The sequence below is a fragment of the Passer montanus genome, unplaced genomic scaffold (genome assembly GCF_014805655.1).
Source record: "Passer montanus isolate IOZ18808 unplaced genomic scaffold, ASM1480565v1 scaffold4, whole genome shotgun sequence".
Taxonomy (NCBI): domain Eukaryota; kingdom Metazoa; phylum Chordata; class Aves; order Passeriformes; family Passeridae; genus Passer; species Passer montanus.
In genome coordinates this window covers 1,568,584-1,595,196 of record NW_024368818.1, presented here as the reverse complement: position 1 = coordinate 1,595,196, position 26,613 = coordinate 1,568,584, and the positions used below count along the sequence as shown (strand labels likewise).

General features: G+C 46.4%; 1 long non-coding RNA gene across 1 annotated transcript; it reads right to left on the bottom strand.

Annotated features, from left to right (window-relative positions):
• Positions 1-14,497: 14,497 nt before the first annotated feature.
• LOC120506671 lies at positions 14,498-26,360 on the bottom strand. Its single transcript, XR_005628570.1, has 5 exons — positions 25,988-26,360; positions 25,729-25,836; positions 18,345-18,475; positions 15,545-16,671; positions 14,498-15,462 (listed from the first exon to the last, which is right to left on the bottom strand). It is a non-coding gene; the product is annotated as an uncharacterized LOC120506671 (long non-coding RNA).
• Positions 26,361-26,613: the final 253 nt, after the last annotated feature.

Sequence of the window (26,613 nt, the reverse complement as noted above, 5' to 3'; positions counted from 1 at the left end):
ACATGCTGTAGCTGCCTGGGCTTGCCTGTGGGAAGCAAATGTAGATTGTCTTTGCCTTCAAATACCATATGAGGAAACTTACCCAGCCCTCACCAACTGATCTTGGGGGCCTGTGGAACAATAAAAGCCCAAGTTATCAAAGTATCTGTAAACTGGCTTCTGATTTCTAGCTGGAGTACCTCCCTGAATCTGGACCCTTTGATTTAAAGTAGCTGCTTTCTTTCACCATGTCTCAACAGGCAGGAAAGAGCATAGCTTTAATTCCTGCTGGCTCAGTCACATTAGCTCAACATGACTGAAACCCCCCCGCCTTCAACTCTAGAAATGTAAAAGTGAATGTGGATCTACATTGGAATCTTCTGCCCTTGTAGTAAGTACTGTAATATACAGGGATGTTTCTATACTGCCAAAAATATTGGTGTAAAATGCTTTTCTTGTTGACACTGTTTTGCTTGGAGAACCCAAGTTATCTGTCCCAAGGAAGGCACTATTTATTGAACTAGATTGCACATTTTTAGAGAATTTTCGGGTCTTGTGGTCTAGCCCTATCCATTTTGGGTTGATTTCTAGTGTTTGTGTTGTGATTTAGGGCTCTGACAAATGAGCTCTAACAAGCGATGGTGAGGCGACTGAAGAGGACCTACCCAGCTGCTTTTACTGCTCTGCTGGCAAAGATTGCAGTCCCTGCAGTGGAGCTGGCAGAAGACAGCATATGTCCAGGGCAAAGCTGCTCCAAATGGCATTTGAGTTGAAATCTCCAAGGAGGTGGGATTAGACTAAACAGAAGACTGTGAACTAGACATACCCAGATGTTGTCTATTGTAATGGCTTATGCCCAACCTAGAACAGCTCTGCTTCAGTGCCTCAAGTCCTAACAGATCCTGCCCCATGTTCCTGTCCCCTCCTTTACACCAGAAGTAGCAGTCATCTGATGCTAATACAATATTATGTAGAGACTTCAAGCCAGCTAAAATTTCTTCTCATTCACCTAGACAGTGTGGAGGGGACTGAAACACCACCAGCTTCTATCAGATTAATCATGTTATCTATCTCTCAGGTAGTGGTAAAAGTGTCTCATGGCCACTCTTCCCTGTGGTCACAGACTGATGTCAAACAGTAGCAGGTGACAGTGTCTTCATCTGCTTATTTGTTTTCCACCCAGACAATAATCTAGGGCCAGAGCCTTCCCCTGATGTTCCTGCATGGCCAGCAAGCAAGGCTCTGCTGCTGGGGAAGTCCCTTCTCCTTCAGTGTAATCTCTGTTCTGCTACAGGGGTAACCTGCTGGAGTGGTGGCCTGGCTGTCAGGAATGGAGCTGGCATGAGCAGTTGTGTCTTTCCCCTCCTGACTCAGAGGGTGTCTGGCCAGAGACTGTCCTTGCACCCCCATGCAGCAGCCAGCAGGAACCACAGCAGGAGAGAGTCAGGACTGACTGACCTGAGCAGTATTTCCTGGCTAAATTACATGAGAGTTTTCCTCTCCCTGGCCCATTACTAACATGGCAAAAATCAGTGGGAAAATGCCTCGGCCTTAAATATACAATGAGCCTTTCCCACCCATTACCACCTAACTGATAAGCTGCTCCAGGCTATCTTGTTTATGTTTATGAGTCTTTAATACCTCGTAGCATTTGCGTTTGCCTTGAAGCTACAGGCAGCTATGTGCTGTAGCGTGCTGAATTTTCCTGCTCTTAAGTACAAACAGATGTTTGAAGATCTGCTTTGAAGCAAATCTATGCCCTCTACATTCTCTCCCAAGACTCCTCAGGAACAGTATGTATCACTGTATTCTGAGGAAAGCCTTGAAGGTCAGTGAGAGAGGAGACACACAGGAATAGTTAGGAGTGGAACAGGAACACAGTCACATATCTATTGCATAAATCCTTCACAGCAACACTTCAGACATCAATGTGCATTAAAAAATTTGCAGGGCCTCGTTCCTACAAAGCAGCTGCTGCTGTTTGCACATCTTTTAGGCTTGCCTGGCCTAAGGACAGACTCACTAGCCAGATCCTTGTTGCCCTCAAGAGCTATTTCCTGCAGCCTAAATAGTTTCCCTGATAACAAAAATCTCAGGGTGAGCAGAAGTAGTAAAACCTGAGCAGTGTGCACAGATGGCTCTTGCTCACTTCCACTGCTTCTGCCAGCTGCTCCTAGGTGTGGAAAAGCTTCAGGAGGCAGACTCAAGTGACATTAAGTAATTTGACTCTCTCTCAAAAACTCAATTTAGAGTCAAAACCTGTGAGACACCCCATGATACTTCATGTTACATGCAAAATAATGGGGAAGCTTAAACAGCTTCTGCCTCAGGCAGCTCCCAGTTTATGCCAGAACACAAGAGAAAGCCTGAGAGGGAAAGGTAAGATGGCAATGCTGAAAGCAGCCAAGATTGTGCGGTGATTGCTGTGTGGGAGGTTGCAGCCAGGACTCTCAAATGACTCAAACCACTGTGGTATGGTTTTGGTTTTATTTCTTCTTTTCTCACATTTTGAGGGAGAAGAGGGTGTGTCTAGAAGTTCAGATGCTAGCTTGGAGCTCGGATGATCTACATTCAGGTTTCTGCCTTGCCAGTGACTCCCTTGAGTAAGGTGGTCCCATCTTTCTGCCTTTTGTCTCTCATTCTCCAAGGAAGAATGTGTTTCCACACTCCTGATGTGTGTGAGATTAATACCTGTGAGGAATTCAGCTACAGTATGAGAGAGAGTCATATCAGGCCCTGAAGTGGTTTGGTCTGCATTACCTTTTTACCATAGGCGATGGACAGCAAAGGCGATCCTTCTGAGTAATCCGTGTAGCTGACTTTCAAATGCAAAGCAATGTTTGACCTGAGCTGCACAGGGAGCTGATATTGTGCTGTAAATCTCTCTAATTCACTCTGCAGAATGCTTTTTCTTAATTCTGCTTCATTTCATACCTCTTACATTTCTTGCTTAAACATGAAAACTATTCATATCGTTATTTATAGAATTCTTTTTCATTTGCTAGTAACCACTCTTTTGTCTTGCCTAGCTCCATTTCATCTGATACGGTTCTTCCTCTCTTCCTCCATGAGCTATGGGGATCACAAAAGGATCTATCTGGGAGCCTGGAAGCTGCCTGCTGTACCCCTCCTTACCCAGCACTCCTAAAGTGGCCTGAGTGGGGAAAAGAGGCCATTCTGGGAGGACAGCTGACTGCTGGGCCTTCCCCTGAGGATTACACTGTGTACATCAGTACTGTAGTTAACAAATCTTGTCAGAGGTAGTGGTTCCTGCAAGTCATGTACAGCAGATCTCCTTTAAGCAGCAATGAAATTTGTGATGTTTTTGTTTGACATCGGCAACCTCAGTGGAAAGAAAATGTGGCTCTTGCCTTGTGTTTGCAGCTGAAACCTTATTAAGGACAGAAAAGAAGATGCACTTCTATTTTTTTAATCTTCTACATGTATAAGCAGGTTTTTTTCAGTGTAAATTGAGAGGTGTAAGGCTCTGTGGAAGTGATCTCCTTCTAGGAATTTATTTCATCTGGCTGTGAGTGGCTCAGCAAGATAGGATGGAAAAAAAAGAGGACCAAATCTCTAGATGACTGAAAAAGTGAAAGCACCCAGTGAATGAATCCTCACATGAAATCTCCTGTTTCTCCAAAAGAAAGGAAACCTTTCCCAGGGATTTGACACCTACTTAAAGTGTTTTGTGTTCTAGAGAACAGCCAGGTTACACTAGGAAGTATGACCTGCCCAATCATAAGTCAAAACAAATAAATATTCTTGCACCCCAACACTTGGGGTTTGCCTTTTGCCTGCTCAGTGCCAATATTTTTGTGCTCAGCATGAGTCTTTTAATAAATTCTCCACAAACATGGAGGCCAGGGAGGCAGCTCCCTGGCCCTCTCACTCCACAGTGGCTGACAAAATAGAGAAGAGCTCAGACAGCCAATGACCCTACATCCCAACAGGTTGGCACTCCATTTTTGACCTTGCTAGTTCTCAGTGGAGGGCTTCCTGCTTGATCTTGTCTTTCAAGGAGGGACTGTGTCCAGTTCCCTTTTAGAAAGGGCAGTTTTTTTAATCGTCCTTGTTTGAAAGAAAATACTGTGTTAGGCAGCAGTGAAAACAGAGAGCTGAATGCAGTCTGGTGTGTGATGAGGCTGGGCCATGAGTTCCGAAAGTTTTGCTCATTTCTGCGCTGTGTGGTGGTAATCTGCTCTGTACAGTATTTTTTCTTTACCCTGGAGCTTCCTCCCAGGACCCTGCCAGTAACTTGATCTTGCTTTGATAAACCATCATGCAGACACAATGTGAAACTGTAGTCCTAATGACCTGTGTTATTTAAAAATCAAATGACACTTTCTCAAGAGAAAGTTCTTTAGTTCCAGTGTTTTCCTAAGATAACTATAACAAGGCAGCATATTACCCTCCCCTGTAGTTTCATTTTGTCTAAACTCCTGCATGCCATTGCACTGCATTATTTTGTCATGTTCCACCCCATCATTTCAAAATAGCTTCCCTGTTTGTTTAAAAGTACAGGAAAAGCTTTAAAGACTTGAGGAAAGTGATGCCATATACTTTGTGTAATGATGTACAGCCTGTCGGTTCAATTTCACTGCCTTGTAGCACCAAATTATGAAACTCTTTGCCTCTTCATCTCCCCTGTCTTCTGAGCTAGCAAGAGATAAACAGGAAAAAGGGGAGACACCTTCTGTTTGATATTGTCTGACTCTCAAGTCAGTTCAGGCTCTGATATTAATAACTTCCTGTTTTGCTGTAAGTCTTCTGATAAGTGAAAAGTCTCCATGTGTGTTGACTTTTCATCCTGAACTTAGGCAATGACTGGTGTATTCCCAGCCCCTGGGCTACAAATTCCAGTTTGATGCTTACTTCCAGGCCAGAATTTTAGAGTTGGAATTCAAGTCACTGAAAATTTAGATTCCTAAATGCAGTTAGTTGCCAAAATACAAAGGTCCTGATTTGCTGACCCTGTAAGTGTCTTGGGACTTGAGAGGGCAGAATCTATACAAATCAGACTAATTGTATTTAGGAACTCAAGTAAGGATCCTAATTTGAAATGTTGGGCTGTTGTTCATTGCTCAGGATGTGCTCAGAAGTTAGAAACAGAAAAGAGGATCTGCAAAATAATGTGGAGAAAGGTGCATTTGTGTAATATCACTTGTGCAAGATGTTGTGAAATGTTGTCTACACTGTGTTGCATATTTTTTCACACATAAATATTAAGGCCTTCTCTTTTCCAGCTCTCTGTAGTGGGTTGACCCTGGCTGCATGCTAGGTGCCCACTAAGCCAATGGGACAGGAGAGACAATAAGACGGAGAGCAACCAGTGGGTGAGATAAGGCAGTTTTATTACAGTGAAAGAAAAGAAATAAGTGAGAACCTGCATGTGCATAAGCAAAGGGAAAAGTCAGTCGCGACTTCCCATCAGCAAGCGAACTCAGACACCTCTGGGAAGCAGGGCTTCAGCACGTGTAATGGTTCCCTTCTAGCAGTCCAGGGGCCAGTGTGTTAGGGGTGTTTGCCTGCTCAGGAGTAAAGTTCCAGGCAATGGGAGATGATAACCACCCTAGGAACCTGCCCAAATCCCTCCACATACCCTTCCGCCCAGGAACTGGGTGCCTCAGGGCACATTTTAATAGCTCCTCACCTAAAGGTTTTTTGTCTTGCACTAGGATGATGACAAATTCCATGAATTCCACAGAATAACAGCGGTACTGGCTAATTATATTAACAGTATCAAACAGCTTATAAGGATTGGCAACAACTGTGGAAGTCTGCAGTAAAAAATTGTCCACATCCAACATACAATCTTTACTTAGAACAACAAAAACAACTAAACTAAACAGAAAGAGATGGAAAAAAAAGTTCCCCACACCAGATCCAAAAATAACATCATCACAATACAGAACAAAAATGGACAAACTACACAAAATCCACCCCTAGACCCTTCACTACAATTCCTTCACTACAATGCAAATTCCCCACTATCATTCTACTTGATAACACAGTTTAATAATTGTTTTGTCCAGCATTTCTCTGAATTAATATTCTTATCTCAAAGTCCTTGTCAGTGCCTGCATTCTCCACCAAAATCTATTGTGGCTTGACAGTGCCAAACACCAAGCACCCACAAAAGCTGTTCACTCATCCTCCCCTGCCACTCCTGGGCAGAAGAGAGAAAACTGTAATGAAAGGTTCATGAGTTGAGATAAGGACTGGAAGAAAACACTCCAAGGGCAAGAGACTCAGCATTGAAGTGCAAAGTGAATTTATTACTAACAAAGTCAGAGGAGGATAATGAGAAGTAGAATAATCCCTTAAAACACCTTTTCTTCCCCAACCCCCTCCCTCCTTTTCACTGACAGCGCAGGAAGACAGGGCATGGGGATTTGATCAGTTCACCACCCGAGATTTTCTTCCACTGCTCAGGGAGACCATGGGGTCCCTTCCCACAGGAGACAGTTCTCCACAAACTTCTCCAGTGTGTTTCCAATCTCACAAGCAGCAGTTCCCCCAAAACTGCTGCACTGTGAGTCCCTCCCATGGGCACACAGTCCCCCCAAAACTGCTGCACTGTGGGTCACTCTGCCACAGGGTGCAGTCCTCCAAGGACAGGCCGGTCCAGCCTGGAAGCAGGGCCCCCTCTCTCCATAGAGTCTCCCACTGGATCACAGCCTCCTCCAGGCATCTATCCACTCCAGCATGGGCACTTCCCCCACGGGCCACGGGTGGATCTCTGCATTCCCCATGGATCCTCATGGGCTACAGAGGAACAGCTGCCTCACCATGCCTTCTCTACAGCTTGCAGAGGAATCTCAGCTCTGGCACTGGAGTACCTCATCCCCTCCTTCTCCACTGACCATGGTGTCTCCATGTTGTTTCCCTCACACATTGTCACCTCCTCCTCTTCTCTAGCTGGAATTAATGCTGCACACACACCTCACTTTGTTTTGATTTTCTTCTTAAATCTGTTATCACAGAGGTGTTACCAACCTTCCTAATTAGCCCAGGCTTGACCAGTGGCATGTCCATCTCCACAGCCATCAGCCATTGGCTCTGCTGGACATGGTGGAAGCTTTCAGCAGCTTCTCACAGAAGCCACCTCTGTGGCTCCCCTGCTACCAAAAACCAGGCCATGCAAAACCGGCACACTATGAGTTATCCAAATAACTTTCCTTGTGAATTGAACTGTTTCCGGTGGATAATGCACTGTTTTGCTACCTGCTGAAGAGGTAGAGTCCCCCTGAATGCCTAATGCCTGTGTACTGCTGCTCTGCATGACTGGGAACAGTCTCCTGATCACAGTGTGAGACAGGAAAGCTTGGACTTAGCAGTTCTGTGAGATTTACAAATCATAACAGCTAATCAAGATTTAAAACAGCTCTGGACTGAAAAGGCTAGCAAGTGGTCCAGCTGTGAGTTAATTCATTAGCTGCAGTAAATATCACTGGAAGAGCTTGTCAAAAGGAAATGTGAAGCAGCTGAAAAGAATCGTCCTTAAAGTGAATGTCAGAGGCTTTTGCAGCTGTCATCCAGTGGACTGGAGACTCTGGGCACTGGAGAGAAAATGAGGGTGAAAGACATAAAAATTTGAGTAGAGAGGATAAAGTACCAGTTCCCACTGAGTGGTTATAAAGGAAGCAATCTCACCACTACAGGGACCTAATTAGAGACTGAATCTCACAACCATCACAGCACTCTGAGAAACCCAAACCAGTGAATGCAGCCTGCTCAGAGCAGCAGCAGGAGCAGGCTCTGCTGCCTCAGCAGCACGATGGAATATCACTTTTGTGTAGCTGAGGGCATTTCCAGTGTTCCTGTGTTCTGCTCAGCCATCACTTGGGTCCAGAGAGCTACATAATTTTCCTGCCTGCCAGCACAGCGTTGTCCTGGTCCTACAGAAGGCAAAAATAGGCTTCCACTGCCACATACCTGAGCATCCCAGAGGAAAGGCACCAGGACCCCTTTCCCCAGGCAAATGTAAGAGTTAATTGTCAACATTAACAAGATAGATTTTTACATTTCTATGACTGATCTGATAATCACTACTTTTCTTGCTCTCCTAAATGTGCAGATCAACGTGAGTCCTTAGGTTTCCCTGGAGACATCAATGCTGTCAGTCAGAGGTTGCATGTATGGTTCACTCAAGCCTTGGTGCAGGGCTCAGCTCCACCTCACTCCAGCTATTGCCCTTCTGAGACACTGTTACCCTTCCCTCCATCTTTGTGGAAATGTGGAAACACTGGCTTTAGTCTGAAGCCAATCTTTGGCAGCAATGCCTACTCCTGCTTTAGCTGCTCCCTTCTACCTCTGAGTTGCAGTGCATCACCTCATCTTTGGTATGCCAAGCAGGGAATTCTCTGAGCTGGGTCTTTTCTTTGTCTGGTGATTATTTCTAAGCAGAAACAAGTTTTCACTGGATTTTATGACTGGGTCATTCTGGGTGCTGGTCCTTGGCACTTTCCTGCTGGTGCCAGGAAGGACTGTGCCTGCAGAAGCCACCAGAAGGACTGGTGAGCAGCAGGGTCAGCAAAAAGGAATTCTTGTACCTGGTATTGCCATGAAAGGCACTTTTAATGTAACCCTGTGAGGGTTCAGGGGGCTGCAGGGATGTCTTCCATTATCACTATTACCAACAACGACATTTTTCTCTAGCAGGATTTTCCAGGCATAGGGAAGGTCTATGCCTTCTGAGACAACTTGGGCAGCTCAGGAAAGAGAAGGGATAACTGCTCAGGATGCACAGATATATGGTGTTTGGGGGGCAGTGGTTTACGGGTCTCCTCTGAAGCTGGGAGGAGATAGGTGACCTGCCCAGAGAGAGCTCAGCTGACATCTGACAAGGACATTTTCATAGACAAGATAAACAGATGCCTTTTGTTTAGTTCTAGGGAAAGCAAAATACTAGCCTGAGGCCAGGCTAGCCTATATCTTTACCATATGAAACAAGCCTAAACCACTTCATTTCAGGTTATTATTTATTTGGTCAATATGAAACATTTCTAGCATTTATTTTACATTTTTGGCCATCACATGCTGGTGTTTTCACTCCTGTGTATGTTTTCTTCTCTAACATTTCAGATTTCCTCTCTTGTAATATTTTAAATCCTTATTTGACTGATGCTGCAGGTGGAGAATATTAGTTACCTTCCATGACCACTCTGGTCAAAATGACTTCCTTTGCTTGACAAGCTGATTACTTTGTCAAGGTGAATGTTAAGTCTGTCTGGAGTACCTCTGTGTGTCTTTCGCAAGATTGCAGTTGCAATCTTGATTTCTTATTGGGCGTGCAATTTCTCCAGACACAGAATACCTTTGAGGGGATATTTCCCCCCTACTTTCCTCCTGAGAGTGATGTTGCTGCAGTTTATACCAATAAGATTTAGATGGCTGTATCTCTGAATTTGACAAGCTAGTGGATGTCAAGCAAACCCAACTGATGAAATTCCATTGATAAAGAAAATTCTCATCCTAGCAACTGCCCAGAAAAGTCCACAAGCAGAGATTAGGAGTTAATAACAACTGCACCAAGTCTGCCAAAGCTGCTGGGGTGTGACCAACAGACACTTCTGTGGAGCCAAAGAATCCCTGCAGTGCCTGCTCCCTGTTGCCCTTCATCAGCAGGTTTGGAAGAGCAATCTCAAGAGGGCGATGGGGCTGATGGGCTTCCCAAAGTACTGGTTACAGGCAGTAGGGATCAGTCAGGAGCCTTTGTGACAGCTTTGCAAAAAATGGCTTAACACTGCGTAGACTCATTAAAGTAGGAAAGAAATTTCCTGTCAATTGTCACTGGGGTTGGTGTCACAGATTGCCACTGACATAGGAGTCCATAGCCCTGCTTCACAGAGCCAGTGCACAGTGCAGGACCCAGGTGTGTGTCTGCTTGCCAAAGTGGCTGTAGGCAGGACCAAACTTTGCCATGCACAAGCCACTCCAGAGACCTTCAAATGGTCACATCCTGCATGATCCCTAAAAGAGGCCAGCCAGAACTGCAGCAGGGAAGCTGTAGCATAAGTAAAGTCTTCAGATTGTCCATTGAATATAGTTGAGACACAATAGCAAAACTCAAGTAAATGAAATGCATTTCTTAGCAGTTCCTGAGAGTGAACAGTTGTGCTGTTTGTGAGCTGCAAGCTACATCAAGTGAAGTGGGTCTTCCACAGAGAAATTGCTGCCTCTGGCCCCAAAATATCATTGTAAGGAGGTAAGAAAAACATCCAAATTTCTCTTAGTTCTTTCTAGATGGTACATTATGAGCAACTGGCAGTCAGACCACTATAGATATTGAGAATTCAGGAAACATTACTAAGCAACACAAAGAACAGAAAACAGTGTGTATTTTCTGAGAAGACTGGGGGAAAAGTCCTGTGCCACTGAATGCTTTGGGAGAATAAGTCCTAATAGCTACAGTAGCCAAATGTCACCTGGGACCAGCATGTGAACAATTCTTTTGTAATATTATTTGGCAAACATCTCAACATCTTGAGCTCATTGCAGAATAGAAAAGAAAATGTTGGCCAGTGTTTTCTGGTGGTACAGGAACATTACTTTCTCTAACCCTGCATGGTGGTATGTGACCAGCTTGGATACCTGAGGGGGCAAGTCAAAGGAAAGCAGTGTGTAGACGTGGTTTTCAAAGGCATCAGTTTTCAGTGAGTGTGAACCTCATTTACTGTTAGGAATAAATTTCTTCCTGGCATATTGTGAAAGAAATAGTAAAATAAACAAAAGCATGGTATACTTTGTAAGATGAGGCAAGCATTTGTAAGAGGTACCTTTGTAAGATGAACCTCAGGGCTACACTGCCCACAGGCAAACAGCTCTGGGTGCCGAGTGAGCACTGAGGGCAAATGCTGGGCTGCTCTTTTCCCAAGCAAATGCTGTCCTGGGGCTTCTCTCCTCACGGCAGGAAGGAAAAAAAGCCGCTTTTACCATCCATGTGCATGACATTCCTGCTCCTCCTGGGTGGAAGAGAAAGGGAGCTCTTCTCCCTCTCTGGGTGTGGGGAAAGCACTGACTATGCTGAGGGGCAGGAAGCTGTCTCGGGGCAGGATGTCTCGTTCTCCGCAGGGACCTGCACCTGGCCATTCCCTGCCCTAGACCAGCATGCCGGGATGGCCTGGCCTCTCCCACGCTCCCCCTCTGCCAAATTCTGCCCTTGGAAAGGCAGAAGTGGGGGAGCAGGCTCCCAGCAGCCGCAGAGGAGCAGAGGGTCTCCATCGGGGGTATCTCCTTGTGGGAGATGAAGAAGGCATCTGTGCCGTAAGGGGTGCAGGCAGGAGCAGCCACCAGCCTCCCTCTGCAGCCGGCAGCACTCTGCCTTTCCTCGTTGTTTATTCTCTGACGTCTGTTTTCCCGGCAGGCTGGGAGCCAGGAGGGCTGGCCCTTGGGACACCTCCTCCTGGTGGGCTGCCAAGGACGGTGGCAGTGTCCTCCCGCCCAGGGCGGTGGCCGCGGGCACACGGCATCCCGACCCTCCCCTCGAGACCTACTTCTGCTGGGAGAGGCAAGGTAACCTCCGCTGAAAATAGCTGGGACGGCGGCCAGCGGGGATTAATGCCTTCATTAACGTCCCCAGTTTATTTATAGGCTTAAAAATGCCTTGGACCTGCAAACTGAGCACAGTTGCTCCGTGTAAGGCAGGGAATCACAGGTCTCCTGCTTCTGCCTTTCCCCCTCCTGCTATTTCATCCTGATTGCTGGGACTGTAAAACTTCTGGAGCAGGCACTGTTTCTCATTGTGAAGCTGCTTTGTAAACCTTCCTAACTGAAGGGACATACACAGATACTAATTTTTTTTCTTTCTTTTTCTTTCTTTCTTTTTTTTTTCTCCAAGAATGCTGTATTTGTCTGGTCTCCTTCCTCTACCAACTTTTTCTGTACACACTGTGTCCTGTGGCCCTCTTAGAGAAAATTATCTTTTTGATGAATTTCTGAGGCAAAGGCTGAGCAGCCATCACATGAATTAGTGATTTCCCACCTTGGGTTTTAAACTGTGAGCTCTGTGTGAGGAAGACTGAAGTTCTCATAGCTGTGGAGAGCATGGAGAGCACTTAGGATACGTAGGGCCCTAGTGAGAAATGCAGATGCAATTAGTTCCAACAAAAACTAGCTAGCCCAGCACCCAGATCCTCCAGGAGCCTCATGGGACTGGTGAGAAAAGAAAAAAACACCCCAAGTGTGTTGGGCCCAGAAGAGGAGTTTTTGACTCATGACCTGTGGCCATACTGCCTGGCCTGTTTCCCAGCAGTCAGCGAAAGGTAAGTGAGAAAGGAGACTCGTCAGCAAGCACAAATCCAAGGGATAAGCTGTGTGACTGGGAGATAGATGGCTTCATGAGTAGGAGAAAAAGGTAAAAATGCCTGTCCTTACACCCAGAAGCATGGATCACCAGCATGGCAGCTCATGGAAGTGAGGTTGTTTCAGAGGGCAGCCACCCTTCACTGTTGCTTTTTTGTTGTATCAGTCTGAGATAAACTCCTGTGTCAGTCTCCCCTTGGCCCTCATCTTCTAGGGATGAAATAAAGAACCAGCAGAGAACCACTCAAACCTCTGTTGTCTTAATTTTCCCTCTGGGCAATGAGAATACTTCAGAGCAGAGTGAATGAGACCAAAATGGTAGAAGGAGGGTTTCTCTGCCACTACAGTGAAGCCACAACCCTGGGATGCCCTCACCCTGCCAGCACCTGGTGGTTTTGGGGCATCTTCAGGCCTTACTTTCCCCTTCCTCTCTTGCCCACTTGGGTTCTTGCCTCCAAATCTCCTTCATCCCATCTTGGCCAGGCCCAGCTCTCCTGGGATGGGGCTGTGATGAGGATGGGAATGCCTGCTTGCATCTCACTTTCCACATCTGTTAAATGGGACCATGATACTCTAATTTTATATGGAGATGTTGCAGGCCAGGCTGGATGGGGCTTTGAGCAATCTGGTCTAGTGGAAGGTGACCCTGCTCATGGCAGGAGAGTTGGAACTGGATGGTCTTTAAAGCTCCTCCCAACCCAAACCATTCTGTGATTTTCTGCAGTCCATGGAAGGGCAAAAGCAGACATGCAATTCTTCAGCCATCTGAAGATGATAACTGGGAGAGTATTTCTATGCCTGATATACATGAGATCCTGTGGAATTTTAAAGACTTCAAGGAAAAGACAAGTCATATGCAGCACCTGAGACAAAGGCAGGAAGGGGGGAAAGAGTCGTGTTTAACTGTACTCTTTTTATTCTAGGAAAGAGACACATTTTATATAGTTGTGTCTCATCTAAATTCCTGAACCTCTGACCAGAAAAGTCAGTGCAACTTTCTCACTAGACAGATATCAGACTAGGGGAGGGAGTCTTGTGACAAAAAAGACCATCTGCATCTCAAACTGATTACCTGCTTTGAAAAGTGAATATAAAAAGTAGAGGGTTTGGGGTGTTTTTTTAACAAGATGGCTAAACTTCATTTCAGCTCTGGGACACCTATCCCTGAATGCTGGTGCTACCCGGCTTCTGTGACATTACTCACCCCTGATAAAGAAAGCAAGAGCTGTTTTTTTTTTCCTGTTTCACTGGGCTACACCCAGTTGTAACCATATTTAACCTTCCTTTTTCTAGCTGCCAACACTGGGTGGCACTAAGTAACTCCTTCTGACATTTTACAAAATTGACTCTAAAACCTTGAATCACACTGATTTGGCTCCACTCTGTCTTGACAGCAAATGGTTTTGTTTGAGAAACTTTGGATCATATGGTTGTTGCATAGAAACATCTGAGTTGCATGGCATGTTTTGTACTTCCCTGGTTTGTTAGGTTGTTAAAACTCTCATGAAACTCTGGCCTTACAGCCTGGTAAAGATTCAATGTGCTGTTGGACTTGAAAGCCAAATTTCCTGTATTGAGTTGAGAATTTATGGAATACTTGAATATATACACCTGAATGTCCAATCTGTGCTTTATTCAGAGGTTTAAATAAGTCTCACTGAAAGGCTGAGGTTGAAAGGCACCTCTGGAGATCACCTAGGCTAAATCCTCTGCTGCAGCAAGGTCACCCAAAGCAGGGCTAATCAGGTGGTCCCCAAAGGGTACCAGGAGCCTGTTGCCAGCCCCAGAGTTTCCTTGTCAGTCTGTCACCAGAGCCTGGACACTGCCATGTCTGCTGGCTGCCACTGCCAGCTACACTGTGGGAAAGTCCTACTAAAATAAATCAATCAACTTTAAAATAAGCCCCACAAACATGTGGCTGTCACTCCCACTGGCTGTTCTCACCCTGCAAGCTCCCCAGCCACCCTTTAACCAGCCTGTCCTGGCTCCAGTGGGCTCTGGGAGATGCTGGCATGTATGGTGATGGAGGTGGCAAAAACTCAGGGCCAAGTGGTTTGTCCTCAGAGGATACCCCAGGTCTGTGAGCAGCCTGATCTAGTGGCTGGCATCTATGCCCATGATAGGGGGTTGGAACTAAATGATCTTTAAGGTCCCTTCCAACTCCAGCCATTCTATGATGCTGTGACAATGGCTTGTGGCCATTGTCAGCTGCGCCACCTGTGGAGCCCCACAGCCATGTCCTGGTAACAAACATTACCATTGTTGTGCATGTACCTGTCCCTAAGAAGGTGTTTACATTCCAACAGACAGCAGATGGCATAACCTGATGGGCTCATAAAGATGTGTGTCCTGAAAGGAGGACATAGAAATGCCACTTATAGTAGCTAGAAATCCTCAATATGGAAATTAGGTGAGCAAGTCTTGACAGAGTCGCCATGGCCATTCTGACAGCACTGGGAGAGGTGCAGCTGAGGAAGAAGAAGCTACCCAGAGTGAGACATGGTAACTGCTGAAGGTCCTTAATATCTCCAAGCAGAAGAGCAGGCAGAGGGTGAGACCATTTGGTGGCTACATGAGAGCCAGGGCAGCAAGGATCATATGTGAAGCAGTTCCTGCAGTATCCCTTCCCTCTCCTGTGGCAGTGGGAAGGGGGTACAAGTAGAGCCAATGATGTCTGAAAAACAGATTACTCACTGAAAAGCAGTTCCTGGTTGACAGAAGCTATCTGCCAATTGGTGTGCAACCATTCATCAGAATTAACCCCAAAAATTAGAAACATAAAAGTGGCTTGCTTTGTTGGTTTGAGGTTCTTTTTACTTTTTATTTTTGAAGCTGATCTCAAAAGGAAACCTCAGCTGGAGTGAGGATTTACCAACATGCTGTGTCTTCAGAGCATGGCCAAACCACAGGACAGCCTGCAAGGGGGCTTTCCTAATCCTCTTGCTCAGAGTAGAATTATTTACACTGTTTGTTGGACCAGATAGAGCAGGAATACCAGCAGGACTAAACTGCCTGCCCCAAAGAGCAGGCCTGGGATCTGGTAGGTAGTGGACAAGAGCAGTTGTTCCAGAGCAGTGTTGGCTGCTCAGGGCCAGCCAACAAAAGAGGCTGAATTTGGCAGCATTGCATGGGACTTGACTCCAGCTTAGCTTGGCCCTGTGTGTTCAGCCTATGGACCTAAGAGCAAACCAGTATTTTTGTAAGTTTGGTGTGTTTTTATCCCAGCATAAAATGCCCAGGAAGATGATGCTGTACTCACCAGTGCTGAATTCCATGGGGTGTATAGCCTGGCATGGATTGAAGCATGAGAGCATTCAGAAGAGCTGGAGGATGGAAAGGCTGGTGGGACCATGCTGGAGGAACATCCCAGGGGAAATGAGACAGAGCTTGTTCATGTGGCTCTTGCAAGTTTTTCCAGGAGTATCCATGTCCAGAGCAGCACTGCTTGGTGGCTGGAGGGAGCTCCTTGATCTGGTCCAGGGAACAGCATAGGCATGTGCTGACCAACACCATGGGAACAATCAAGGATGAGGACCCAGAGTCAGCTGAAGAGCTGTGTCTGACATTGTAGGCACATCTGACAGGCATAGCTACATCACCAACAAAGAAGAGATGGACTTCAGCCCTGGATTTGTGCTCATTGTCTGCTGGGCTCTCTGCTAGCTCTGAGCCTTTGGTGTGGATCACTCCAAGTAGCTGTTTCCAAGGTAAATGTTCTCCTTGGGAAGCAAGCTCTAGGCACAGTGCCTGTGAGCCCAGGGTTGCCACTCTGCCCTGGCCTTTGTGCTGAGCAGTGTAGGCACAGCAAGGCACAGCCAGACTCCTGCCTCTTTGTGCTCCATCTCCATGTGCCTCTGGTGTTGCCTGGCACACTGGGTGTGATATTGCTTCCAGGAAAGCTTTTTAAAAATACTTTCCATATGAGAAACAGAAGGAGTTTGAACTTGCATCCTGTGTGCTCTGAGGCTCTGTTGTAGGCAGTGGATTGGGTGATAATTTCTCTTTATAAGCCTTGTGGCTGAGGACAGTTTCCTTGGGAATCTCCCTTTCCATTCCCGTGAGGTTTTTGGGGTTGACCTGTATCATGCTTTTTTAGCCTTTAGTTTGACTGCCAAACAGAAAATCAACTATTGGAAGATCTGCCTTGTCAAATAGACAAAGGCCCCGAGAGGCAGAAGCTTTTTGGAAAGAGGCCTTGGCTTTGCAGGGATCATGAGGATTTGGGCAGAACTCAGGCAGAGGATAAACCCCACTATCCAAGAGGATAACTTGAGGAAAGGGAGTTGCACAGGATTTTTCCACTGCTGTAGGAACCTTTGCTGTAATTCAGCTCGTGTTGATTAACCCTGGATGCTGGATTCTTAAAAAGTGATTAGTGAGATCACCCTGGAAATAGAAACAGATGTGCCATGTGTTACGCAGTGTATGGGGCTTAGAGGGAGGTTTTGCTGAAGCACTTAAAGAAAGGAGGAGATCCCAACACTGATATGAGACTTCACTCCTGTCACCTTCCTGTTTACCTCCCCAGAAGCTAAACACCCCTGTGCACATGTGAGGTGAACTGGTGGGATTTGCTGTCAGTGGACTGGAGCTGTAGTTCTGGCCAGTGACCGGGTTGAGAGATGAGCTATGCTGGCATCTCAGCCTTCAGGGGAAGACACGGTGTAGGACTTGGTGTCAGAGACACTCTCCGAATACCTGGAATCCCAAAGCAGGAAGTCTGGGCTTCAGTCTGAACTTGTGCTGGTGCTGCCTCAGAGCATCTTTCCCCTCAGTGAAATGTAAACTGGAGGTGGTTTCTTTTAATACTTCTATGGAGTTGTCCCTATGCTGTATCCCTGCCCCAAAATGCTCTCCCTTCATCCTGTAGTGACTCACTGCAGGTCCCAAAGATTATCAGAAGCACTAAGCAGCTCTGAGACAGCAATTGCAATTATGCTTCTACAGCTGTGATTGTCCACAGCCGTGCTTTCTGTCTTCCTCCAGAGCAACGGAGGATTTTAAGGGATGGTGCAAGGCTGAAGAAGGCAATACGTCCATATGTGCTTTCCTAAATCTAATCTGGCATCCTTCTGGCTGCCATAACCTCTGGAGAGCAAAGTGCACATTTGTGCTGCTTATAGCACTGCTGCCTGATAACCAGTATCTGCTCTGATAGGGGAAGCATTGCAGCACCTGGGGAGAACGGGAGCGGGTTCCCTTTGATCTGCAGGGCACCTCTCAGCACAGCTGCACAGCCAGGTACAAAACTGTCAGGATTCCTGTTTTCTGCTTCCTTTTTCTCAGACTAAATCTTGAGTCTCATACTCAAAAAGAGCATCTGGCAGGCCTCCATGTAAAAATATAACAATATCACTACTATTTCTTATTCATACATTCTATTTATTATTCATATTCAGGAGCAGGGAAGGGCCATTGCTTTATGACCGTGCAATAAAAGAGGTTACTGCTCCCCGTATGCTTTGAAGCCCAGGACATCATCCAGTGGAGGTAGAAAATGGAACTCCAGGACATAAAAGGCATTGCTACAGTGGATCCCTTAGCAAAGACAGACCTAAATACACAACACACCTACAAAGCACAGGTACAGCTCCACAGTGGAAAAGGAGCCCAGCATCCAGCTGCCTCCCTCAAGCAGAGGTGTTGCAAGGGAGGCTGAGCACTGCTTCACCAATACCTTTGGGGATCTGCTGAGTGTGGAGCTTGCTGGCATTGCACTGGTTTTACCTGGGTAAAGCCAGCTGCCCCTTAAAACAAACGACTTAACTGCCCTCCTGTTGGTCCTCTTGCCCCACCTCTACCCACTGTTACCTGCCCTTGTCCCTGGAGTGTCCACTGGGACCAAGGTGGGGCAGGTGATATGCCACGAGGAGGAGGGTGACCAGATGGATTCAGTATGCAATTGTTCTTTACATTTCCAGAATGTCATCTCAATCCCCACCAACACCCCCACCTCCAGCATTTCATGGCCATCCCCATGGCTTGTTCCCCAGGATGCTGGGAGTTTGGAATTTGGAATTCAGGACAGTAGAGGGGACAGCCTGGAGAAGATAGCTCACCTTCTGGAGGCCAGGACACATCTAGGGGCAGGTAGAAATTTCAAGAGCTGAGCCACCATGTCCTCCCAATACCACCTGTATGGTGAGGAACCTGAATAGACCCCACCAGCTCCATTCACTCCAGCAGGGATCTGGGGACACAAAAATGTGTGGTGAGCAAGAAGGGCTCAGGTTTGCTCTCTGGTTCCCTATAGAGACATTTTGGCCTCACAAGGATCTAGGGGACAGGCAAGCACAGCACAGGGGGAAAGCAGGATGCTGTTGAAGCCTGTGGAGCCAGCAACCCCACCATCATCTCTTTTCCCCCCCAGCAGTGGCATCAACCCTCTGCCTCCCATCCCAAATGGAGCTGCCCCCCAGCAAGCCCAGCTGTCCTCAAGGATGACACGGTTCTTCCAGACTCTCACTTGTTCACGCAGGGCTGATCCAAAAAAGATGTTGGCAGAAGATGTTACAGACCTTTCAAAATCCCTCTTCAAACTCCAGCACTTCCTCCTCTCCATCCTCAGACAGGAATTGCACAGGTCTGGATCTCACTACCCAGCCCTGGAGCCCCAACAAGCAGAAGCCGGTGCCCAGCAGCAAGTCCTCACAATTACTCCTTCTAAAAACACTTTCACCAAAGAGTTGATTAGCACTAAAAGTGCCCTCTCTGAGCACCTGTACCATGCACAAACATCACACACCCACTGCCCAGGGAGAGAATGGAGTCCAGACTTCACCTGGAAGCCCTAACGGGTGAGGGGAGAAAGGATGTTATCAGGAAGGGTAATGGTTATCCTCTGAAAAAAAAGTCACATAATATAAATTTTTTGTCCCTCTAAAGCCATGGAAACAAAAAGACATTGTTACTCTCTATTTCCATGGAGCTTTCATCAGAAAAATGGAAAGCATGTTTAAAAACTAGGAAGAAGGATGTGGGAAACCTTACCAAGGGTGTCTGAAATCTCCGAGTGCACCTGCCTGGCTGTGTTGGTGCTGCTGGACCCTGTGCCCTGGAGCTCAGCAATGCCCAGGGGACAGCAGTGCACCCACAGGGGGGTTTTCTCCAGTCAGCATTCACACAGCTGGAGCAAGGACACAGGAGGAAGTGCTGGTGGTCCTGAATGCTTTGTTTGAGCAGCTGAAAGGAGAGATGCTCTCTGCCATGGTTTATTGGAAAAGCAGAGCAGTGTGGCTGCCAACACAGTGACAAGGTCCCCACTCGGTGATGAAGGTCTGCACTCAAGGGCGCCCTGGAGCACACCCTGACATGGCAGCCCAGCCTCCTCTGGGACAGAAACCACTCGGTGCTGGACCTACAACCACCCACAACAATCCTCACACTGCCCCTTGGGCCTGCCTGCCCAAAGAACTCAGTAACAACTCCCCTCTCCACACACCCAAGCATAACCACACATTTTTCCCAAGTGTTTAGCAAATGTAACCTCTGTGTTTTATACCTTTCACTCATTGATCAAGCTGATGTGTTTCTCTTTTGGACAAATAGTCATTACATCCGAAAGTTTATGGCTTGGCTTTGAAGTTAATGTTCTCTGAGATGAAGGAGAAAGTTCACACTTCTTCTATTGCTTCCAGCCCTTCTGGCTGCAGACCAGATAAGAGAGTGATGCCTTCAATTTACAAGTGATGACTGTTTTTTCAGGCAGAAAAGCTGAAAGACTTCTTAATGTAATAATGGCTTGAATATTGCTATAGTGCTCAGCAAAATGCTAGAAAAGGAGGGAAGTGAGTCCATGAAACATATGGACACCTCAGACTGGTTATTTCTCTATTTACAGAGGCTGCATTTTCCTTCCTCTACTCTTTTGCTGTTGCAGCCACTCTGACTCTGTTATGGACACCTCAGACTGGTTATTTCTCTACTCTTTTGCTGTTGCAGCCACTCGGACTCTGTTTGTCCACAAGCTGTCATTTTCTGCCAGCAACCTTCCTGTGTGGAAGAACAGCCTTCATGGCCAAAAAGCTTTCTCCTGCTTAACATTAAGAGGTGTGTCCCTCTAATTCTCCTTGAATAGGTAAAGAAAATGCAGTTTTACAGCATACTCCATTAACAGCCAAGACTGAGTGTTTAAGTTGGAGGGTGTTAAGGCATCCAGTTCATTCACACTCATTTGGAAATTGCAGCCTTGGTGTGACCTTTTCAAGCCTCCTACTTCTCTTCCTTCCTACTGCAGCATCAGCTCCTCCAGCCTTCACTGGGAGAAAGATTTTAGAAGCTTTTAGGAGCAGCCTGCACAGAATGCTTGGAGCATGACTGTCACTACCTGCAAGCTCCAGGGAGAGCAAGCAAGGCTGAAGGGACTTTGGAGAGGGATTGGGTTTCCCAGAGATCCATCAAGCCAGCTTTGGTAAGTCTCTAAAGATGGCAGAGCCACCACTTGAGTAGAAGTGCCTGTGCTTGCCCATGTACCGCTCCCCTGCCCACCGTAACCCTCTAGGCCTCTGTGGCTTTTCCATTTGACCCCACCAGTGATAGGACTGGACAAAAAAAGAGATGCCAGGAAGACCCATGTGTACCTCTCAGCTGGGGCCATCTGAGCTGTGAAATGCAGTTCTGACAAGAACTCCTGCAGAGCGTGCACAGTATTGCCAGTATTTTGATACTCCTAATGAGTAGATGCTTGTATAAATAAAATACCTTCTGATATGTGATTTACAAAACATTGAGATTTTCAGTAATTTAGGATTGAATTACACCCTGTTGTAGCACATAAGGGGAAGGATTAGGGCACTGCAGCTCACAGCTGGGCAGCTAAACCCACTTTTCCTGTTCAATCGTCTGCCTTTGATCTGTTTCTCTTTAATATTCAGCTGAAATTCAGCTGAAAGGCATCAGCCATGTTCAGATCAGTAAGGTATCACTGGATGAATGCTTGTGCTCTTTGTAAAGTTGAATTTGGCACCTGACTGGAGGGACCACAAGCCCCCCAGCAAATCCCAGATCCCTCCCTGTTGTTGGGTCAGGTGCTGCTGAGAATTGGCAGCCAAGCAGCACAAGGCCCTCAAGCCTTCCTGGCACAACCACAAGGACCTGTCAGAAAATCCCTCCCAGGAGGTGATGAAAAACCCCAGGGTGCCACCAGCATTCCCCAGGCCAGCCAACAGAGCCCCTCCATCACTACAGACCTGCAGCATCCTTTGCCAAATGTAGTATTTCCCTGTCATTGACACCTGTGCTGCTCATTTATTTGCATCTGTCAGCATGACCAAGTGACAGGATGGGCTCTGCAGGATTTCTGTTGATCCTCCTCCATGTCTTGGCATTGGGATCTGGCTCGTCGACCACTCAAGAAACTTTCCTTTCCTTTATTTCACTCCATTTCATCCTTTGATGTCATGCTAAATAAAATCTACTTATTGTTAACCACACCTCACAACAGCAGTGGTTATGTTTGTTGCTGGTTTAGTTTCCAAGTAATTTAAATAAACAACTGAGCCATGAGCAGAAACTACAAAACATCCTTTTCCCCTGGACATCATGACATGGCAGGCCATTAATATTTCTTTAGCACAGCAAACTTTGAGGCTTGAAATACATACCTTGGTTTGTCAAATGGGATAATTATTAACATTTTCAACTATCCAGCTAATGAGTTCCTGTGTTGCAGTGAATGTGGTGTTGTACAGTGTTTCTCACACTAATTTCTTGGGAAATCTGGGTCTGTAATTTGGTGCAGTCCTCGCAGCAGGAATGTATTTCATCTTCTGAGGTGACGTCAGCCACTCTTGTCCTGGCATTAAAAGTCAGCCAATGTCCCTTCCAGCTTTCCTAGGCAATCAGCAGCCAGAGAATCAGTGTTGTTCTTGGGAACACCAGCGTCAGGAAGTGTGAATGTGGTTGTCCTGCTTCTGGTGTCGGGGCTGCCCTCTGGGAACCAGTCCCAGTGCAACACCCCCTATATTTCAGTGAATGCCCAATCTTTCCTTCAGGAGCACCTACAAGTGCTTGGCAGTGCCACACTGGAGACACAATGGATAGGTCTCTCCCCAGGAGAACTCGGGGTTTGGAAATCACTTTAGGGTCTTTGATGCTTTTCTCTCCTTCCCCTGAGGAAGGCAGGGCCAGTGGGAGGGGGGCTGCGTACCAGCAACACTGGAGCATCCCCGGGGCTACCAGGGGCACCAGGACATCCCCTGCTGTGGCTCTGCTGTTTTTATGGTGCTGCCTGCTCACTTCCATTTTCAGAGGGTGGCATAGCTGAAAGTGAAGCTGTGCACCCCTCGGGGGAGACATTCTGGAGAACACCAGCCGGTTCCCCAACTGCACCACAGAGCAATATTGTTTCACCACAAAAAAATCTCACTGGCCAACACACAGCAGGTCTGGAGCAGCCCCTGAGAAGCACCAGGCTCTGCATCCCATTAGGGCTGCCCGGAGGAAGCTGGACAGGATTTTTATTAAATCAAGCTCAGTCAATGCTTAAAGAAGGGCTTTTTTGAATTACGAGCTGAACCTCATGTTTGGTGCCCTGCCAAGCTCAGGATAGTGCGAGGAAGAAAAGGAGATGTATTTTTGGACTCCATGTCTGCTAACAGGCTGTTAGATAAAATTAAAGAGGCTGTTTATAAAGAATCCGCTGGTGCTGAAGCAGATGTGGAGGCCCGAGTTTATGACAAGATATATTTCTGGTGTTGGCACAAACAATCAATTTCATTCAGGACTTTCCTCATGCTGTAATGATTTGTTGGTTTGGGGTTGATTTCTTTTTTATTTATTTCATTATTTTAACTGAAACTGGCACAATGCCCTCATTACTTGTGATAAACTTGTTTGTTTACTTATGTCGTGGTAACCGGAGAACTGGACTCAGGCTCTGCTTCCTTGGATGCTGGTTGTTTCCTACCAGAGCACTTGGAGCTGTCTGACACTGGCACTGTGTTTTAAAAATACACTGCTTTCCTCAGCCTTGCAGGCAGTAAGGGCATTGCTGTGCTTTTATGAGAAAAATCAAGAGCACAAGTGAAGGCACATTGTCATTAATTATGTATGGTTTGGGTTTTTCCTGCCTTGCTGCTCCTCCTTGGACCCTACAGTGAGTCCTGACTTCCTTATGGCACAGATAAAAACTTGAAAGAGAGAAGCCAAACACCATTGCTGTGATCTAAATCTACAGCAGGGCATTGCATATGGAAGGCATAATATTTGATGGTAAATTTTTGTTTGACATTATAGTAGAAGTTAAGGGAAAAGGTGTCATCCTTGGCCTAGGGTTTCGTAAGTGCCACGGGCAGATGGGCTCTTTTAAACTTTCCCCTCCTCTTCTAAAAGGAGAAACTCACAATCTGGACACAAGCAAATCTTAAAGTCATAAAATTCCAGGTTCCAATAAATCTTTGTTTTATAAAAACACATTGAGCGTATATCAAAACAGAAACTGTAAAAGAAATTAAACATGTGTGTGTCACATACTCTACTGCATGCTCCTTAATAGTTTTGCAGGATCAGTGGAATAACGAGGTGCAGTTTTGCTCTGTGAAGTTTTGGCACCTCCCTGCAGCGCTGTTGGGCTGCCCAGGGCGCCCACCCGGAACACGAGCAAGCACCAGGGGAAGGGATGGAGCTCCACTCCCACGTCCTCTCCCTCCTTTTCCAGTGTGGACAGGCTGGGCTGTAGCTGTATCCCCACAGGCCCTGGGCATCACCACATCTTCCCTTTGGGGGCCCAGCACAGTAAGGGCTTGCTCGCCCTGCCCCAGTGAGTGGCAAGGCCATAGCCAACAAGTCAAAGGGAGGGAAAAGGAGGATTTGCCTGCCTGTTCCCGTAAAGTGGAAGAGCAAAGCAAAAATGAAATGAACTGGGATCACACTGCAGAGACACAGATTTTAACAAGCTCCTTTTCAGGGCTTTAAAAGATTATGCATGTGACGTAATCTTGACATTTCCTGGCTGACTGGTGATTTCCTCGGATCAAATACCCGGAATGCTGGGGACTTGTCACCACCTCGTGCAGCTCCTTTTACTTGCAGCACCCCGGGGGACACAGAAGGAGTGAGGCACAAGGTTCTGGGTCAGGGGGCAGGACCTGCACCCCTCTCCCTGTGCTCCCTCTCACCCTCGCAGGGTAAGACACGGAGCACACACCTTCCCTTTTAGAAATTCCCCTTAGCTTTGGGGGTTGAGGTTTAAGGCTCCTGGCCGTGGCTCCTGCACCCACAAGCCTTGGCAGAGAGACTAAAGCCTGCAAGAACCCTGGCAGGGACAGACCCTCAAACCTTGTAACGATATATAATCTATTTCTTTCAATCTGTTGAAGAATAATAATTTTATAAAATTCCGAGTGATTTGCTGAAGTAGTCAAAACCAAGACCAAAAGCCAGCAAAGCCCTATAAATTTTGGGAGTCTTCTTATCGTGAAGATTCATCAAGTTTCTGCTGGTAGTGTGCTGAAACTTGAAAGTTATGGGGAAAGAGAAAAACAAAAAACTGCAGCAAAACATTTATTAGCATCTTTTCAAGCATTGGGACAGGTTTTCCAGGGAAGTGGTAGAGCTTCCAAGCCTGGAGGTTGCAACCAGAGCAGGGCACAGTGGCAACCCCCCATTCTGACTTGAGATCCTCCAGCCTCTGCTGTAGTGGGCAGAAAGGAAAAAAACCATAAACTCTCCCCAGATTTTTTAATCTGGATTTCCAGAGTGTCTAAATTTGGGTTGCTCAGGAGCTCTCTATTATTAATTACCCTAAAATAGGTACAACCAAAGGCAAGCAAAGAAGCACCTGTCTGGGAAGCACTCATATCATGACCAAAGACTCCAGGCAGCTCTTCCCCACCTCCTCTTCCCCAGCAGGGAACCACTGGCAAATCAAGTCAGCTGGAGGCTGCAGGTGCCAGGGGATCAGGGTGGTGGGAGCTGCAGGGGTCACCCTTCTGCTCCTGACCTGGCAGGTTCAGGCTGGCAGTGCCTTTTGCTGTGTGTAAACAGGGAAGCTGCAGCTGAGAAGTTAATGCAATTCCCCTCTTAAAAAGTATTTAGAAAGGGCTTTTAAAAGAGTATCACCAACTAATTTAATGCACCACCAGCACGGCTTTAGTAATATTAAAAAAAAAAAAATCCTAATATTAAAAAGAATATATATTTTGTTACGATTTCAATGCAAACAGTGTAAATAATTGAAAGAGGATGTTGCAACCCTTCCAGCACAGCCCTGCACAGCAGAAAGAGAAAGTGAAACAAAGTGCAAGCTGGAAAGCCCCCGGGAGGACAGGGAGACAAGGCCAGGAGGAGCCTTTGGCAGGGCTCCTGCCTGCCCAGTGCCTGCTCCAGGCTCCCAGTCCCAGGCAAAGTCTGGGCAGAAGGTTACAGCAAGGATTAGTTAAGTAGCATGGGTTGGTTTTGGTTTTTAGCTTAAATATATCCCATGCTCCGGATTTTTATACTCACTTGGAGACGCATGGTGTGATTTTCAGGCTTGGGCCACTTCAATTTTATTATTGCAGGTGCCCCAAATAAACTTTCCTGAGGTTTTTCTTATATGTTTTCTAAAGAGAACTGTAAAATGAACAGTTAAGAGGTTTGTTGGAGCTTTTGAATAAGGATGGGGAGCAGCTTCCCCATCAGTTTTACAATTATGCACTCCGCTTTGCCTCAACCCTGACATTAAATGCATCATCCCAATGCCAAAAAAATCAACAGCACTTACCTGACAGATGCAGATATTCAGATGCACAAAACAACTGTTTATTACAGGCATTCCAGGCAATCTGAATTGTGTCATGTATCCCTGTTTCCACCTTTCTTTCCTATGTTTTGCTTCACTAAAAACCTCCACAAAGCTGCATGCACGTAATCTGCTTCACACAAACAACCTCCCAAGGTTAATTTATTACCAATTAACTTGAGGAGCTCAACACCTTTGCAAAGGCTGGTGTGAACGCTCATAGTCTATAGCTGGAAATCAAATACAGGTAAATCTCTGATTAAAAAAAATAAATAAGGAACATGATTAGTAATCCTTCGGTGTTTGGCAACCAAAGCAAGTGGAAAAGGGAGCAAGGCTAAAGACGACACACCCCTTATAGGAGCAGAGCTACACACTGTGCAGCACAGTAGGTTCTCTCTGAAGTGTTTTTAAAAGTCTTCAGTGGGACAAAAGAGTTGTCCTGGACTTTTATTGTTTTAAAATTAATGCAGAAAAATAGGAAAATAGGGAGTTGCCTCTGCAAAAGTCATGGACCAGTGAGTGATTAAGCACAGGGGATATCAACTTGAACTCAAGTTTTGTGAGCACCGAACAGAGAAAAATAGGAAAATAGGGAGTTGCCTCTG